This window comes from Marmota flaviventris, chromosome 4 (assembly GCF_047511675.1).
Source record: "Marmota flaviventris isolate mMarFla1 chromosome 4, mMarFla1.hap1, whole genome shotgun sequence".
In the NCBI taxonomy this organism is placed as follows: domain Eukaryota; kingdom Metazoa; phylum Chordata; class Mammalia; order Rodentia; family Sciuridae; genus Marmota; species Marmota flaviventris.
This window is the reverse complement of record NC_092501.1, coordinates 97,166,843-97,181,093: the sequence shown is the minus strand read 5'-3', so window position 1 is coordinate 97,181,093 and position 14,251 is coordinate 97,166,843. Positions and strand designations below refer to the sequence as shown.

Sequence of the window (14,251 nt, the reverse complement as noted above, 5' to 3'; positions counted from 1 at the left end):
TTTAAAGAGACAGGAGTTCACAGCAATTTCCTGATCAGCATGGCCCAGAACAAAACAAATAAGCATAGGAAAAATGTAGAACCAAGATGATTTCACAAGTTCAGGTTTTGTTCTAGTCTTAAATTTGCTCACTTATTGATTACTACAACAACAACAACAAAACCAAACTGCTGAAAATGCAACTTGTCACTATAACAGTTCTTAGTATTTTTCTCTTATTCTCCTTCTTCCTTGGTACATAGATAATATTAAAGAAAAAAAAACTTTTATCAAATAAATAAATTTTCCCAAATGCCTAGGTAATAAAATAAATCATGATGTGTGTTCCTTGCCTACTTCAACCAGAGAAAGCTAGACATGCCTTGTTCGCAATGATTTCATGCTTGCTGTCTGACCACCACTTTTAAATGCTGCACAGGCAATATGCATAATATGCATGAGAATTTGAGTCAACAGGACAGTTGTTTCCATTCAACTACACAGTTAATGAGCTTCTTTGCAATAGATATAAAAAGATAAAACAATAACAACTTATTTATGATAAAATAAGGTTTCCAGCTTGAGGAAAGACTGCTGACTAGAATCAAGTAAAAAAAAAAAAAAAGCTTTTAAGCAATATTCCGGAACATCCACAATCATTAAATACAAATGTGGACTAGTACCACTTGGCATCAATAAGCCATTTTCTTTGGAATACTCAGAGACAGCCTGAACACTGCAGAAAAGAAAGGAACAGGCAGGGTAGTAGGAGGAGACAGAGAACTGGACGTGTTACAAGGTGGACAGAAAGTGATGAACAGGGCTCAGAATAGGAAAATCAAGGTGAGACCAGAGGGTCCTTGAACCTCTGTCCAGAATTGTGTAGAAAACATATACAACAAGTTTACCAGCTAGAAGATTCCAAAATTTTAATTTTTTAAAAAACTCCCCATTTTTAAAAGTGAGACACACTGTCCTTGGCTGATCTTCTGTTGCTCTTGACCCCACAAAGACTACAAACCAGAGGCTATCAGGGACGCCTTTAAAGGTAACAGATCTTGAAACAGATCCAACCCAAGTGAAAAGATTTCCTTGCCCAAACTATTTTTCTCTGCTTTAATTACTGAACCCTATAACTGGAATTCATCCCTGATTCAAAGAGATGCTAAAAATAGTGTGTTTTAGAATATAGAATGAGACACATCATGTAATTTTGTTACTAAATGGACTCCTAGTGTTTCACTGCTCAGTAACGTACTCTTCAAATACATTTCCTTTTTTATTAATCAAAAACTGTAAAACACTTCAGACACATTAAATATTAATTCTCAATACGAATTATATTTATTAGTTTATAAGTGAAATTTGAGGCATCTACTAACCTGACTTAAAAGAGTCTCCTGACTTGTTCCCTCTCTTTCTAATCATGACCTTCATTAAATACCTTTGATTGCAAGAGTACCACCTAATTTGCATATGATAAATGAATTAAAGCTGTTATACAACAGGCTCTCCATTGCAAATGACAAATTAATAACAACAACTTACATTTGAATCCACAGTGCCATTTACAAAAAGCTTTCACATAAATCATCTCATGTAATCCACAACAACCCTGACTCCAACAAGACAGAAATCACTTTAACCATCTAGGAAACTGGCTCATAGAAAGAAAAGACTCGTTCAAAGAAATCATTCAGCTAAATAAAGGTGGGAGACATTCACCTATCAAAGTTAACTCCATCTCTGACTCCCAATTATGGGGGTTTGGATGTAAGATGTCCCCCAAAAGGTCACATGTGAGACAATGCAAGAATGTTCAGAGAAGAAATAATTGAGTTTTGGGAGCCCTAACCCAATCAGTAAATTAATCACCTGATGGGATAGAGTGGTAATTGAAGAGGGGGTGAGGGGGTGGGGGGATGGCAGGGGAGTGTGTGACAGGGGTGGGATGGGGCATGGGGGGGTGGCTTTGGAGTATATATTTGTATCTGGCAAGTGAGCTCCACCTCTCTCTGCTTCCTGACATCATGTCAGCTGCATCCCTCTTCCACACTCTTCCTCACCTTGAGCCTTGAGGAACAGGGTCTGCTGTCTGGGGATTGAGACCTCTGAAACCAGGCACTCCTAAATAAACTTTTCCTTCCCTAAAATGGTTCTGGGCAGATCTTTTAGTTGCAGCAGCAAAAAAGTGGACCCAAACACTCCCTCTATCTTTTTCAGTGTGTTGGTGGAACCATCCTAGCCTGGGTGAATCACCCCTCCCTACAAACTTCTATAGAAGGAATATCACCCATGTGCCAGCCAACTTATGCTGCTGTATACTGTGGCTAACCTTTGGAGACCTATGCTTTGCCTCCTCAACTCAATCAGGAGCCCTGAGAGGGCAGGAATTGTGTGTTTTTGTAATATCCAGAGCCAATTCAGTGTATGTAATAGGCATACACTAAATTTCTGTTTATGATGCCACATGTCAATGAGCAGTCCAGTAGACAAGGTCTCATTCCCTAACTTCAGAAACCAAGCCATGAGCTGGTCATGGTGGTGCATGCCTGCAATCCTGGCGCCTTAGGAGTCTGAGGAAGGAGGATCTTGAGTTCAATGTCAGTCTCAGCAACTTAGTGAGGCCCTAAGCAACTCAGTGAGGCCCTAAGCAACTCAGCGAGAGAGATCTTGTCTCTAAATAAAATACAAACAGAGCTGGGGATGTGGCTCAGTGGTTAAGCATCCCTGGGTGCAATCCTCAATAAAAAGAAAATGAAGAACCCAAGCCATAGCCTTCTTAGCTTTGGCTCCTTCCAGAAAATCTCTTTCATGTACCCTTATAAATAAGCTAAAAAGAGGATTTCTTATTCTGATTTGTTGTTATTTTCTTTCTGCTTTTTACAAAAAGAGAATTTCTTAACTGGGTCAAAATTGCCTTACATCTTACTGGCTGGGTTTCTGCCCGTCTTCCACACCTATTACATACCATCCCTGGATTCTGACTGCATGTTGCTTCAGGAGTACCTGCTCATGTTTTTATTCACTTATTTTGACTGCCTTGATTCCTAAATAATCTCCTGGCTTCTATTCTGGTGCCAGAACCTCACCTTTATCTGCCAGACCAACCTTGACTCTCAAACCTGACTTTCTAACCTGTCCTCACATGTACAACAGTTCATCACCTACTCAGGGGAGCCTTCTACAACTGGTGAAAAGAGGAAGCATGCTGTTTATTGCATGCAAAACTTCCACTGCTGTTTTAGGAGAAGGATAAATGTAACAACAGTTCTGATGATAGTTACTCTCACCTCTCTCTGACCCTTATTTTCTTCAAGCTCATACTCTGAAATGGTGGCAGATGCCCTGGCCTACTATAATATCATGGTGCAGTGAGCTAACTTTTGGATACCCATGCTTTAGAGCACAACCCAAACAGGATTTGTATTTAATTTCATTAAATATGCTGACTCTGAAATTTGGACAAAAAAAAATAAAGAAAAGTACTATATAAATTCACAAAAATACTTAGGAAATGTGTACAATACCAGAAGAAAATAGTAAAACATTAATGCTGCATTGCAGAGGTGGCTTTTTTCATTCTTACCATAACAATTTTTACATACCCCAGAATCAATCTATATTTCACAGCAAGCTGTAACACTAAACCTGACATAAAGATTTCATGTGCAATCCAACAAGTAACTTCAGGTGTCTTTTTCTTATTCCCTGAGGATCAAGTATAGTAACAGCCACTATAACAAATGGGTCCATAAACTTCCACCCAGAGGGGACTCTCTTGTGTTCAAATAGACTGACAAACATAGCAATAACATCTGACAACATGTCTACATTCAATTCTCCTGAGCCTCTAGTCAAACTCTAACACACACTATATCTAAAGTAATGAAAGCTAAATGACTTACCACCATGTTACAAGAATGCTACAGTTCACAAAACAAGATAAATAGAAGGAAAAAAAATCACCTCTTAGAAAGGAACATTAAACTTTAGTTGCCTAGAAAGTAACTCAAAAATATCTCTAGCATTAAATCTCATCTCTGATTAGTTGAGTGGCAGTAATCATTTAATTAGTGGCATCCAATATAATCTTGGAGGAAACATTTTCTGTGAACCAGAGACTGCATGAAAAAGGGGGAAAGATCAGAGGTACAGGACTTAAGAGATCTGAGTTCCATTCCTGGATCCCCCACCAAAATCTCTGGGCCTTGGGACAGTTATTACTGTCTGAGCCGCAGAATCCCCACCTATAAAAATAAAGCCAATAACATCTCCCCCAGAGTGAGAAGATGGGGAATGATGAGCTATCATGGTAAGGAACACAGCAAGGTGGCAGAGGCATTTGGTCAATATTGCTCTACTGCAGACAGCAAAACATTAATCCTGTGAAGATACAGGGAGGGATGTCAAAAAGGACAACTACCATACTAAGCAGCATTACCAGGACCAAGTACTCATACCATCCCATATGTGCACAGATGGCATGCCCCTTCTCCCTCTCTGAGGTTACACAGGTAGGAATGGTCTATCTACAAATAACAGTAATGGATGCTTAGACAGGAGATTGATATAGTAGATATCCCTGCTCCTTTTTTTATTTTTATAATAAAGATAACAATGACCAATTTACCTACCAAAAGGACAAAGAAAAGTGAATATTACAGATAGATTTTTGATGTTTGAGGTCCTCAGGTTTATTTCTTAAAGTTTAATTTACTTTTGCAAAGCAGTCTGTGAATAGCTTGAATTCTGTATAAGATACTAGCCAAATCTGACAACCCTGAAGGACAAAGACACCAAGATCCTGATTCTGTCACCCATCATCATTCCCCTTACTTAACAGCATTCTTCTTACAAAATCTTGAGGAGCCGTCTCTCCCAAAGGAAGATCTCATCTCTGTAGAACCTTCCACTTATATAGTGCACTGAAGAAATTACAATGGCAACTAACTTACACAAAGACAGACAACAGGCTTAAACTCAAAAAGCACCCCAGCAAGTCACACACACTATTTCACAATCTCCTTTCACAACTGCTGGATGAATAAATTCCATGGAAATTTCCTAAAATAAATACTGTATAATTCAGATACCAAAAATATATAATTATGTCATTGTGTATTACAACTACAGATTTTAGTACCATTTTTATTAATCTCAATGTTTAAATTTAATGACCTCAAATCTTTTTATAATATAAAAGTGATTAGCAATTTTAAAGATACATTTCACAGCATCTGAATGAGTTACTGCACATAAAAATACAAAAGCGTCATTATAGAAACCAACAAAATTGTGAGATTTCAACATATCACAGCCCTCTCTCCTGCATAACTTTTAAACTTCAGCATTCGCAACCTAAAAGAACTATAAGCTGGTCATCTCTACCCTGTCACAAAGAAGGCAATCCCTCCACTATATATACCAGCCTTCCAACAAGGAAGGGAAGGAGGAAAGAAAGAAGTAGGGAGGTGGGCAGAAGACCTGGGCAGGAGTCACCACTGATTCTCTGTGGCATTACTTCTTCCTAAAGGTAATAAGTGATACAGAGCAGAAACTCCTGTCCCTCTTTGCTGATGACCCAGCATAAGGAGAAAACAGAAACCGAAACATCTGATCTCCAATATCTACCAACTGACAAAGGAAGAGAACCCAGCTCCTATGAGCACTGTAGGGCTTCTTATTTAAAACATCTTTTTAGTTGGGATTTGTAGCATGAATTTGCTAAGCTGAAAAGCTAAGCAGGACTGTATCTACCCCAACATAAGGCACTTGAAAGAGAACAAATGAGGAACATGGTCACTACCCCTGGCTGAGCCTATGGTACTGCTCCTGGCACTCTGTTTCCATGCTCTACGTACAACATATGTCTCTAAATCCTCATAACAACCCTATGAGTATTCCCATTTTATAGCTGAAGAAACTAGGGAAGAGTCAAGAGCCTTGTCCAAGGACAGGAGGAAAAAATGAAGTTGACATTCAAAACAAAACAAAAATATGTTTCCAGATAATATACTTTCAACCACTAGCCAGTCCTTCTTTTATTTGAAATGAGATAATCTCACTGTAAAAACAACTCTTAAAATGTAAAGTGATTATCAGATACCCATTCTATTACACTATTAAAAGGTAAATCTCAAAATCTGTCTACAGAAATTCTACCCAAGCCACTAGAGCCATGGGAAGTGTATTGTGTATTTCTGTATACATTATATCACATAATCTTCAGATCCCAAAGAGGATGGCACAGGTGGGTATTAAAACATCCAACTAACATATGAGTATCTTCCAGAGTCAGTAAATGAATACCACTACAAAGCTTCTAAGAGGCAAAGGCTCAGTTCATTCATAAATGACACTTTTGGAAATATTCTGTCCTCTTTCTCCAAATGAATCAAATTTCATCGGGCCTCCATTTTATATAACCTCCATTTTATATAAGATTACACAGGAATGGTTTAAAGCTCAGAACACAAAGAAACTTAAATGAAGTAAATATCAGACATCAACAATATCTTCCAAGGAAAGTAGTAATCCACAGCTGTTTCAATCCTGGCAGAGTAATAAGGAATCTGTCAATGGCAGGGATAAAAGATACAAGCTTATCTGTTAACAAACTTTTAACCTTCATATGTGAGCTAAAATGATGGATTAGAATCACCAAGAGCCCCTAACACACAGCCAAGTCTGCATCCATCTGCCAAGTCTTTCCTGGCAATACATATGGATAGTGCATAAGGATATGGGGCAGGAGAACTGAGAGATCATGCCTCTCTGGCACTGGTGAACACCTCTGGCTGCAGAGTAGGAGGCTGAAATCTGGAGGAAGTCAGGAGAACTGAGAGAAATTCCTCTCCAAAAAGAGATCTCCTGAGCAGGAGAAAGCCACAGACTAGAAAGTAAAGAACTCAACAGTGTCCAAAAACACAAGTAGTCAAGCTATAAAACAAAGAGATCTCCCACTCTTCAGAAAGATGACAGCTTGGCTCTTAAGCATAGGAGATCACCAATGTCCTATTGGGGCTCAGATTCAAAGCTCCATTAAAATCAAAGTCCCAATCCCAATCTTAAGGCAGTAGAATGCCAGTGGTGACCAGTACCTAATATTACTACAAAGCTCTGCCCTAGCTCAGAACTCCACATTAACAGGGTGACAAAGAATATACAGGCCCTTTTTGGAAAGTAGATATTCCTCGGACTTTATTATTCTTTAGTATACAATATCCAACACATCATAAAACATAATAAATCACAATAAGAACATAATCCATAAGAAAACAATCAACAGAGGTAGACTCGTACCTGACCTTGATATTGCAATTAAAAAATAGATGAAACTATGATAAGTGTACTAAAGAATCTAGTGAAAAGATGAGCAGATAAAAAGAACAAGTAAAGGATTACAAGAGAATTAAATAGGAACTAAAAAGCATATAGCAAAACTATAAATGAAAAATTTTAACTTTGAAAATAAAAGAACACATTCAAAGAGCTTACCAGAAACCTAGATACAGAGGTTCTATGATTTTTAAAAAAAAATGGGGGAAAAAAATCCAAAAGCCAACAAGAAAGAGTGTGGCAGAAGTGTTACTCAAAGAAGTAATGTCTATAAATTTTCCAAATGTTCTAAAACACATTAACTCACAGATCCAAGAAAATCCATCAACCCCAAGGAATAAAAACACAAAGAAAACCATATCTAGACATAGCACAGTCAACCTGCTAAAAACTAAAGACAAAGAAAAATTTCAAAGCAATCTGAAGAAAAAAAAGACATACTACTTTATAGTATGCAAGAAGAGCAACATTAAAGAAGCCTACCTTTTGTCAAAAATAATCAAAGTCAGAATACAGTCGTCTGGTATGGTTAAATTTTGAGGGATAGAAAAACAATTGTTGCATAGGACTCTTTATCCAGCAAAATGTATATACAAAGAATTCCCCCAACTAAGCACAAAAATGAAAACAAACAATACAATTATGAAACATACAAAAGACAAGATACATTTCACCAAACAAGAGAGATGAATGGTAAAATAAGCAGATAAAAAGGTAGTCAGTATCATCAGAGCCATTAGGAAAATGCAAATAAAATCCATGATGAAATATCATTACTCTGTTAGAACAATTAAAATAAAAATTAAGACAATACCCAATTCTAGTAAGGATAAAAAGAAAATAAATCACTCCTAACACTGCTGCTTAGAAATAAAAAATGGTGTGGCTATTGTGGAAAATGGCTCATCAGGTTCTTATAAAATTAAGAATACACTTGCCATTCAACCAGGTATTTAACCTAGAGAATTGAAAACGTATCCATCTAAAAACCTGTACACAATGTTCATAGCAGCTCTATTTATAATACCAAAATACTGGAAACAATGCAAATATTGTTTGGGTGGATAAACTGCTATATCCACACAATGGTATACATGTCTCAGCAATAAAAAGGAATGAACTACTGATACATACACCAACCTGGAAAGAATTCTACCAGCATTTGCTTAACATAAGTAACCTTAAAAGGTTACATATTGTATGAAAAATTACATGACTAACAAATAGGGAACAGGGATAGAGAACAAGATGGAGAAGAATACAAAGAAATGGCAGGAAGGAGATCTTTGTGGTAATGAAACAGCACTTGTGGCAATCATTCAAATATACACATGATAAAATCGCACAGAGCTTTATACAAACATACATACATGGATGCAGCTTAAAATATAGGAAATACTAAATAAGATCCTTCAGATGTTAACAATAATGTACTGATAGATATCAACTTCCTAGTTTTTACTGCACTATAAGCCATAAAAGATGCCACCATTGGGGAAGCTGACAAAAGGTACCTGGAATTCTAGGGGTTTTTTATGTTTGTTTTTTGAATATCCTATGAGACAATAACTATTCTAAACTACAATGTTTACTATTTTTTTAATTTTTACTTTTTAAAGGAAAAATAAAGACATTTTATAATAAGCCAAAGCGGAAAAGATCCATATGACAAAAGATGCTGGAGTTCTTCAAACTGAATGGAAACAGTACCTGAGAGAAGCAAGAAGTAAGGAAGAACATCAGACTCAAAGTGCAGCATGTTTCTACTGAGATATTCATTACTTCAATTAATATTTGTGAGAGATACATATTATGTGTATGTATGTGTGTTTGTGTTTATATATATATATTGTAGAATATATAATAACTAGTATTGTAAGCACCATGGAATCAAAGATAAATAACACTAAATCATACAATCTAACATAAATCTATGTAATTATTACCAAAAAATAATAATAAAGACATTGTCATCAAAATACTTATACTGGTGGTTGTACAAGAATGAACATTGTCATTGTGAATCTGAAAATAAATGTTAAGTCAAGCATTATGGACAGTTTTCAATGCAAAGGGTGACCACAGCTTAGTCACAAAGTATAAAGAAAGATAACAAATAAATAAGATGCCAAAGATTCAAGATACCCAAGCCTGTGGAGGAAAAAATCCATAGGAAATGACAAAAGCAAATAGGAGTAGGGAGTAAAAAGGCAAGACACAAAGCCTCTGTTAAGTAAGAATTTCAGATGTCACACTACAAGGAAGTGGGAGGATTTGAAGAAACAATTCACTTAGTAAAGTAAAAGGAGTACTATGAAGTTTTAGGGAGATAACTCGCAGTATGAATGATGCACTGGAGAAAAGTGACACAGAAAGCATGACAAAGCAATAATTAAATAGTCCAGGAAAAAGATGGTCAGAAAGTTAAACCAAGGCAGCATCAAGGAACATAGAAATAAAAGGGCATAAAACTAGTTAAGGGAAAAGAGGAAGATCTGAGAACTAAAAAACTAGTTAAGGTAAAAGAGGAAGATATAAGAACTATTCCCAAAATTCCACCTGGGTGCAGAAAAGATTTTACCTTCATTTATCTCAAAAGGAAATAAAGCAGTAGGAAGCAGGTTTTGATGGAGAGATAACAAGTACATTTTTTGGAGATGATGAACTTGACATGCAGAAATAACCCCCAGATATCTAGCAAATGCAGAGTTAGAGCCTTAAGCAGAAATCACAAATCATCGGCCCAGGCTGTAATCAAAGGTCTAGAAGAGACTAGCAATAGACGGATTGCCAAAGGCAGAGAATACAAAATAAAAGGAAAATATCATTAGAGATCCAATTCTAGGAGAACAGGGCTCTTTCAAAATTTATACTTTAAAAAATACAAATTGTTACACTTTTGTTTTCAATATATGTTAAGACTATACATTATTTAAATAATTACAACTAATAATTCTAATAACATCCTAAAGAAATAAAGATTTATATATAAATATCTTCCCTTCAGTGCTGTTATAATAAAACACAGAATTAAATATGACAAACAAAAAAAATCACTTAAAGCAAATTACGCTACCTTTATAAAGTAAGTTGTTACGTAACCATTTATGTAGTATTTTAAACGACTTTTTATTTATGTGAAAAAATTCTTATGATATTAAATGGAAAAGCATACAAAGCAGTGTTTACAGTACTTACTTATGCAAGAATATTTAACAAATACCTACTATGTATTAGTACCTAGGTACTGGGGATAAAATACAGTCAAAACCAAATAGTAGTTTTTATGGAGGATAGGATTCTATTGAAAAGTGACTAAAAAATAGTAAACACATAAATCCATAAGAAAATCTTATATGAAGAAAATGCTAAGGCACACATAACAGGATGTAATAGGAGAACATTATCAATTATATAAAAGTACCTTAAAATTGGTTTCAAAGAAATAAAATATATGATTAGTAGTAAAAAATAAATAAAAACTAAAAACAAAGCAAACTTCAGGTGGCTTAGTAAATAGTCTAGAAAATAAAGGAAAAGTTGTGAAACAAAAAGTATTTGGGCCCTTTATAACGCGCACTGACCATCGTGGGGGTCGGAGAAGGCCGAGGGCGCGGGAGAGGAGGGCTGCCGGGCCGCCATGGCGGGAAGCCCCGGCTGACGCGGGAACCAGACAAGAGGACGCAGCTGGGCGGCCCGGCGAGGCGCGACCCGCAATAGGCCCCGCCGCCCGGCTTGAGCGCGCGCGGCGCGATGCAGCAACTTCACTGGACCGCGGGCCGCTGGGGGCCCGGCTCCGCGCCCGCCCCTCCCTAAGAGGCTGCCTGGCCCAGAGCCGAGAAGCAACGGGCAGCCCGGACCAGGGAGTCCAGCCGGCCGCAGCCCGCACTCACCGGTCCACGGTCCCACCGCCGGCGCCGGAGCTGCGCTCGGAGCTCCATCGTCCCGCCGCGCCGCAGCCGCCACGCGCCTCCTCCCGCAACACTCCGCACGCAGCAGCGCGAGCGGCGCCGCCTCCGGCCCGGCCACGGCCGCGGCCACGCCCCCTCCTTTCGGAGGGCCCGGCTGGAGCCGGAGGGGGGCTCAGCGCCGGCCCCACCAACCAGAGACCACTCATAGGGCCGCTTCATGAGGATTGGCGAGCGTCTGGGCCAATGGGGAGCCAGTAGGAGTGCGGATCGTCAGCGCCGGCGGGAGGGGGATTTTGGAGGAGGTGGCTCTCATCCTTAGTCCTCAGCTTGGGAATGAGTCTTTGGCCATATCTTCTTACACGCGTAGAAAGGTAAGGATAGTTTGGGCCGAGTTCACCGCAAGTGCCCTTATGTTTCCTCTGGTTGCCAGGTACCCAATAAAGTCCCTTGAGTTTCCACAATTCCCTAATCTTAGCTAAATTTTGAGGGCTCCTGGAAACAGGTCTATCTGTAGGTTGTCAGACATCCTGCCGGGTTGAGGTTTCAATTAACCCTGAAAGGATTATAGCCCTCTTGCCAGTTGGCTTTATACCCTGCTCAAATCTGTTAACCTTCTGCCTTCAAAATCTTCCCCTCTGTCTGGGGTAGGGTGCATGGGGAGGCTGGAGAGAGGTCTCATCATTCAGTGGGTTGACACTCATTGCTGGGTTTTTAGTTTAGTTTAGTTTTGGTTTGGTTTGGTTTAGCACTGGGCCTAACCAAACCCAGGAGCCCTTCACCACTGAGCTACACCACAGCCCTTTTGATTTTTTTGAGACAGGGTTTCACTGAGTTACCTAGGCTGCCCTCGAACTTGTGATCCTCCTTCCTCAGACTCTGAGATTACAGGAATGTGCCACCATGCCCAGCACATACTCATTTATAATGTCACTTCACCCACCTCTAGTGGTGCCAGGTATCTCTGAGATGTCTGTATCTGTCTCAGCCTCTCCAGAGGTTGAGGGAGGAGAAGAAAGCTAGACCCTAACTTTAATTATTGACCTTTCCACCAACCACCTGCTCTCAGCCCAACTTTATGCACCTTGCCTTCAGTGGGACTGAAGAAGCCTCTCCATTCTTGAACCTTTTCTGGATTCTGCATCAGGAATCACCTTGATCCTCATGTCCTTCTTGTTTTTCATCTTTGTGTGAATAGATAGCAATGTATGAATACAGGTTGAGCATCCTTACTGTGAAATCTAAAATCTGAAATGCTCCAAACTTTTTTGAGCCCTCATAGAATGCCACAAGTGGAAAATTCTGCATCTGACCTTATAAGACACTTGCTGTCAAAAAACAGATGCACTAAAATATTACATAAAATGACCTTTGGAATATTTGTATAAGGTGTGTATGAAATGTAAATGAATTTCATGTTTAGACTAGGGTCCCATCCACAAGATATCTCATTATATATATGCAAATATTCCAAAGTCCAATATGTGAGACATTTCTGGTCCTGCATATTTTAGATAAGGATGCTCAACCTGTCTCAAAATCCACCCTAAAAAAGGTGGATGTTTGGAGAAAATTTGCCCCTGCCTTTTTCTCCTTCCACCCCATTCCCATCCTCCTTCAAAGTACTATTTTGATGGGGGTTTGCTTCTCATTGGTCTGCCCTTCTCCCTTTATCTACCATTTTAGGGAATGAAAGGCCTTAGATTTTGCCATTCTAGTACATCATGTCATCTCATTTAAAAATAATTTTTTTAGATGTTGATGGACCTTTATTTTATTCATTTATTTATATACAGTGCTGAGAATCAAACCCAGTGCCTCACACATGCCAGGAAAGTGCTCCACCACTGAGCCACTCTCTTCCAAATGTGTGTTGAAATATTTTGTCATCTCCCTCTCCCATTTCCTCTCCTTGTGAATTTGCACTTTAAAAAAAAATTCTTTACTGTCATTCTAGTAAAGTCTTATGAAGGAATAGAGAAAAGGTCACTGGGAGATTTTATTCTTGATCCTTCATTATCTTTCTCTTCTAACACTTTGTAAATTGTGGAATAGAACATAATGAAACATACACAAAACTTATGTGTTCTGTTTAACACCTGAAGAGCCAATTCTCTGACAACTGTCATGCAGGTCCAGGTATAGAACATGCCAGTCGTGGTTCCTTCTCCTGGTAGTGCCCAGTAAACTTCCATGCAAGAAACTATGTGAAGGGCATATAGGTCTCTGTCCTATTTGTCCTATTTCATGTAAGTTTATAATTATTTCAGAATTAAAAATATGTAATATATTAATCTGTACATCAAATTGTCCTACTTCCTCATTCTCCCATGGTGCTGGAACCATATGCATGTACCAGCTTGCCTGGCTGATCTCCATTTTAATGATGAGAAAGCAGAGGGTCCATAGAGCTTGCACAAGGCCAGGCAGCCTATAGCTGGGAGATAGCCTTCATGCCCTGCTCTGCACCATGTCATTATTATTATTCCAGTTGTGACACCTGACATTTCCTCAGCAACACCCTGCCTCTCAACTCATCTAAAACTCTCTCCTTTCCTTTCCTTTTCTCATATCCAGTCTCATTTTCCTCCATATTGATTATTACCAATTGACATACTATGCCCTTATTTTTTGTTCTTTTGATGGGCTCTGCCGTCCCCAATGTAAACTCAAGGGTTTTTCCTGCTTTATTTTTCTCTGACTCCTAGTGCCCAGATAAAAATGACTGATACATAGTATTCACTCAATAACTATTAGGTTAATAAAATAATAATAGAAATGAGATTAATTTTAAAAACAATAGAATAACTTTAATCCTTAAGAAAAAATAGCTGAATGGAAGTGCCCTAGATAGGCTATGTCCTCACTTAATTTGACACCAGAGGCTGTGCGAAATTTTGTCTTTCTCATTAAGGATCTTTTCCAAAATCTCTGTGTTTCAGAAAACAATTTTAAAAATGCTTGCAGGTCACATAATATTAACATCTAACATTTCCAATTAGATTTATACCCTCAAAAATTCA

At 38.4% G+C, this 14,251-nt stretch overlaps 1 protein-coding gene across 22 annotated transcripts in view; it reads right to left on the bottom strand.

The window, feature by feature from the left end:
• LOC114079369 (dual specificity tyrosine-phosphorylation-regulated kinase 4-like) overlaps positions 1-11,322 on the bottom strand; it is a 119,665-nt gene extending 108,343 nt beyond the window's left edge. For 10 of the 22 annotated variants that reach the window (XM_071611411.1, XM_071611415.1, XM_071611416.1 and 7 more), the window contains exon 1: positions 11,214-11,319. The gene's annotated coding sequence lies outside the window, so the exon portion shown is untranslated. Of the gene's footprint in view, positions 1-11,213 lie in introns of all 22 variants that reach the window. The other 12 variants (XR_011707371.1, XM_071611423.1, XM_071611422.1 and 9 more) reach the window with 3 other exon arrangements.
• Positions 11,323-14,251: the final 2,929 nt, after the last annotated feature.